This window comes from Petromyzon marinus, chromosome 64, assembly GCF_048934315.1.
Source record: "Petromyzon marinus isolate PM22_M1 ecotype Great Lakes invasive population chromosome 64, UKy_Petmar_22M1.pri1.0, whole genome shotgun sequence".
NCBI classification, from domain to species: domain Eukaryota; kingdom Metazoa; phylum Chordata; class Hyperoartia; order Petromyzontiformes; family Petromyzontidae; genus Petromyzon; species Petromyzon marinus.
Genome location: NC_133730.1, coordinates 5,518,563 through 5,523,991, shown reverse-complemented (window position 1 = coordinate 5,523,991; position 5,429 = coordinate 5,518,563).

Sequence of the window (5,429 nt, the reverse complement as noted above, 5' to 3'; positions counted from 1 at the left end):
CTCCACTCCCTCCCTCCACTCCCTCGCTCCACTCCCTCCACTCCCTCCCTCCACTCCCTCCACTCCCCCCCTCCACTCACTCCACTCCCTCCACCCACTCCCTCCACTCCCTCCCTCCACTCACTGCACTCCCCCCTCCACTCTCTCCACTCCCTCCACCCACTCCCTCCACTCCCTCCCTCCACTCACTCCACTCTCTCCCTCCACCCTCTCCACTCCCTCCACTCTCTCCACTCTCTCCACTCCCTCCCTCCCACTCCCTCCACCTCTCTCCCCTCCCTCCACTCCCTCCCTCCACTCCCTCCACTCCTCTCCCTCCCTCCACTCACTCCACTCCCTCCACTCCCTCCCTCCACTCCCTCCACCCACTCCCTCCACTCCCCCCCTCCACTCCCTCCACTCCCTCCACTCCCTCCCTCCACCCACTCCCTCCACTCCTTCCACTCTCTCCACTCCCTCCCTCCACTCCCTCCCTCCACTCCCTCCACTCCCTCCCTCCACTCTCTCCACTCCCTCCACTCCCTCCACTCCCTCCCTCCACCCCTCCACTCCCTCCACTCTCCTCCACTCACTCCACTCCCTCCCTCCACTCCCTCCACTCTCTCCACTCCCTCCACTCCCTCCACTCCCTCCCTCCACCCCTCCACTCCCTCCACTCCCTCCACCTCTCTCCACTCCCTCCCTCCACTCCCTCCACTCCCTCCCTCCACCCTCCCTCCACTCTCTCCACTCCCTCCCTCCACTCCCTCCCTCCACTCCCTCCACTCTCTCCCTCCCTCCACTCCCTCCACTCTCTCCCGCCCTCCACTCCCTCCCTCCACTCCCTCCCTCCCTCCACTCCCTCCCTCCACTCTCTCCACTCCCTCCACTCCCTCCCTCCACTCCCTCCACTCCCTCCCTCCACTCTCTCCTCCCTCCACTCCCTCCACTCCCTCCCTCCACTCCCTCCCTCCACTCTCTCCACTCCCTCCCCTCCACTCTCTCCACTCCCTCCCTCCACTCTCTCCACTCCCTCCACTCCCTCCCTCCACTCCCTCCCTCCACTCCTCCCTCCACTCCTCCACTCACTCCACTCCCCCCCACCCCTCCCCTCCACTCCTCCACTCCACTCTCTCCACTCCCTCCACTCCCTTCCTCCACTCCCTCCACTCCCTCCACTCACTCCACTCCCTCCCTCCACTCCTCCCTCCACTCTCTCCACTCCCTCCCTCCACTACCTCCACCCCTCCCCTCCACTCTCTCCCTCCCTCCATTCCCTCCCTCCACTCCCTCCACTCCCTCTCTCCACTCCCTCCACTCCCTCCACTCCCTCCCTCCCTCCACTCTCTCCACTCCCTCCACTCCCTCCACTCTCTCCTCCCTCCACTCCCTCCACTCTCTCCCTCCCTCCCATTCCCTCCCTCCACTCCCTCCCTCCACTCCCTCCCTCCACTCCCTCCACCCCCTCCCTCCACTCCTCCCTCCCTCCACTCCCTCCACTCCCTCCACTCCCTCCCTTCACTCTCTCCACTCCCTCCCTCCACTCCCTCCACTCCCTCCCTCCACTCTCTCCACTCCCTCCACTCCCTCCACCCACTCCCTCCCTCCACTCACCTCTCTCCACTCTCTCCACTCCCTCCCTCCACTCCCTCCCTCCACTCCCTCCACTCCTCCCTCCACTCCCTCCACCCACTCCCTCCACTCCCTCCACTCCCTCCCTTCACTCTCTCCACTCCCTCCACCCACTCCCTCCACTCCCCCCCTCCACTAACTCCACTCCCTCCACTCCCTCCCTCCACTCACTCCACTCTCTCCCTCCACTCCCTCCACTCTCTCCACTCTCTCCACTCCCTCCCTCCACTCCCTCCACTCCCCCCCCTCCACTCACTCCACTCCCTCCACTCCCTCCCTCCACTCCCTCCACCCACTCCCTCCACTCCCTCCACCCACTCCCTCCACTCCCTCCCTCCACTCCCTCCACTCCCTCCCTCCACTCACTCCACTCCCCCCCTCCACTCCCTCCACTCCCTCCCTCCACTCCCTCCACCCACTCCCTCCACTCCCTCCACTCCCTCCACTCCCTCCACTCCCCTCCCTCCACTCCCTCCACTCCCTCCCTCCACTCTCTCCACTCCCTCCCTCCACTCTCTCCACTCCCTCCCTCCACTCTCTCCACTCTCTCCACTCACTCCACTCACTACCTCAACTCTCTCCACTCTCTCCACTCCCTCCACTCCCTCCACTCACTCCACTCACTCCCTCCACTCCCTCCACTCCCTCCACTCCCTCCCTCCACTCCCTCCACTCCCTCCCTCCACTCTCTCCACTCACTACCTCCACTCCCTCCACTCTCTACCTCCACTCCCTCCACTCTCTACCTCCACTCCGTCCCTCCACTTCACTTGGCCAGTACGCAAGAGGGCCTGTGTCAACGGATCGCCCCCCCCCCCCCGCTGCTGTCGCTGTCATGAACACGTGACGCATTGGCAGAGAGAGAGCGAGTGAGTGAGTGAGCGAGAGGGACCTAGAGAGAGGAGTGAGTGCCAGAGAGAGTTATGGCCGTGTGGGGTTGTTGAGAGGAACGGCAGGAGCGAAGACGTAAATTACGGACGGGTTCATTTCCTGGCCAACGAGCGGCACTCTCCCGCCGCGAATGCTCGTCACGCCACGTGGCCAGGAGATGTCGACTACCTCGCCCGATATACAGGAGGTCGTGGGTTCCATCCTGATCCTGACGCCTGCTGCCTGCTGCTGGATATTTGGAGTTTGCGTGTCTCTCTCACTCAGCATCATCATCATCATCACGGTGGCTAGGAGATGTTAACTACCTCGCCTGGTGTACAGGAGGTCGTGGGTTCGATCCCGACCCTGACGCCTGCTGCTGCATATTTGCGCATTCCTTCCCCTGGTCGTGTGGATTTTTCCACGGGTCCTCCGGTTCTTCCCTGTACATTTATAATCAACGTCACGCGTTTTTAGAGTATTTGGGTGCTGCTACAAATGCCCACGTGATGGTGATGATAAGGCCACTTCGTTGAGCTATTATTTGTGATGGCCAGGCCTGCTTCTGGAAAAGGAGCTACCGTATCTCAGCGGGCCTTACCTGGTAAAAGAAAAACAGTTTTGTTCCTGTGTGTGTGTGTTCACACGGCACGGCACAGCACAACACGGGCACGCACATTACGTACGCGGGAGGGCGAGCGAGCGAGCGAGCGGTAACATCGTGGGCTAAATTTATCATCGGGACAAACGGTCCCGGGGGGGGGGGGGGGGCCCTTCTTCCACGCAAAGAGCAAACGCCAAGGAACATGAACGCACGCACGACCGCCCGCCCGCCCCCGGGCAGAGTCGCAAAGGCGAGAGCGGCAGAGATCATCGGTACCGCCCGTCCGTCCGTCCGTCCGTCTCTTATGAAACGTACGGGGTGGAGGGGTGGGTGTGGACGTGAGAGGGACCAGAGAGGGATCATGATGTTAGCGAGCGCCTGTTGAGACGGGCCGCATGCAGCCCACACCGCACGCTGTTAAACATCCAAAGCGCGTCCACGTGAAGGGCACAGCGCACTCGCACGCAGACACGAGACAACCCCTACCGCCCCCTCCCCCCCCGGCCTCGCTGGGGCTGTGCGAGACCACCGCTGCAAGTGCTGTCGGCGAGCACCTATTAAGGGCGCGCGAGGGTGTGGCGTAGCCAGTCGCAAGCCCGGCCGCCTTTGTCTCCCCAGTTGCCACAACACCCGGGCCACCGGTTGTTGTGTTTTTTTTACTTTTTACGGCCGAGTCGGCCAAGGTCGAGACCCAGGACGGGATTCGGACGCCGCTTCCGTGGATGACGTCCATGACCCAGGTTGGCGGGATTGTAGGCCCCGAAGCACCGCTGCCGACCACGTGTTAGCGAGCAGCTATTAAGGCGAGCACCGCGCAACCAAGGGGTGGTTCCGTCCAGCGCCACTCGACCGGCCACCTTTGTCTCCCCCGGTGGCGATGTTTACGCCTACGCGCCAGGAGCTGGGATAGCGGTCGACAATGGCGATAGCCACGGGCCAGGAATTGAACTCAGGTGGCGGGGTTTACAGTGAAGTTCGCGAAACCACTGTGCTGCTGACAAAGATCCCCCACCCCCCCACCCCCCCCCCCCCATATAGCCTGAACAGACTGTTGGGTTATTGGAGAGAAACTACGGAGACCGGTTCGACAGACGAAGGGGTCGGGTGTCCAGCACCACGCCCGGCCACCTTTGTCTCCCCAGTGGGAGGCCCAGAACCGGTTCAGATAGTCGTCACAGCCGGGTTTGTAGAGGCAGCGCTAACTGCTGCGCCACCGCTCCCCCCCCCCCCCCCACACGCATGCACGCACACACACACACAGACACACACACACAGACACACACACACAGACGCACGCACGCACGCACGCATTCACGCACCGTCTTGCAGATTTGGCGGTCAGGAGGCCGCGCGGCCACCCTGGTTAACACCGGCGGGTTTTTCGCGAGCCCGCAAACGCGTAACGTGGCTAAATGTTGGGCCCCAATTGGCAAAAAACCGAACGTGGCAAAAATGTACCCCGGCCCCCCCCCTCTCCGCCTTAAACGCCCCGCGCCCCCCCCCTCCCCCCCGCGCCCCCCCTCCCCCCCGCGCCCCCCCCCCCTCCCCCCCGCGCCCCCCGGCCTAATCACAAAACCCAAACAGTCGTCTGTGACACACAGCGAGGCTTAGGAATGGCTTTGCCCCCGCTAATGAGGTTGACGCGGAAAAAAACAGAACAAATAAAAGCCAATTAAGATAATGATTGCTGCTACCGTGGCAGATGGCAGCGCCGTCGGGAACGGCAGAGTCTGGCGGAAAGGGGCCCACAGTCAGGCAGGCGGCGGTGGGGTGTTTGGGAGGGGGGGAGGTCATTGCGGTGTCTCTCTCTCTCTCTCTCATCATCATCACGGTGTCTAGGAGATGTTAACTACCTCGCTTGGTATGCAGGACGTCGTAGGTTCGATCCCGACCCTGACGTCTGCCGAATATTTGGAGTTTCCGTGTCCCACCGGGTCCTGTTGTTGTTTCCCCCCCCCCCCCCCTCTACGTCTGCTGATAAGCCGCCAGTTCGCCAAGCGACCATTTGTGATTCCCCGGACGCTTCTGAAGAAGAGCTACGTCGCTCAGTGGGCCCTTACGTGGCAAAATAACAAAACATCGTTTCGTTTTATAGTTTAGCCTTAGACGGGCCGTCCTACGCAAGCCGATGGACTTTTCGACGCTCGGTTCGTAGGTGATGCACGCAAGCGCGTTCTCACGCGTCACCCCGCCGCAGCCACTCGCCGGCGCCACCGTTCACAGCCGCGCAATCGAAGAGAAAGAACAAGAATAATAAATAGAATAGAAAGAATAATAAATAGAATAGAAAGAACAAGAATAGAAAGAATAATAAATAGAATAGAAAGAACAAGAGCATAGTAAA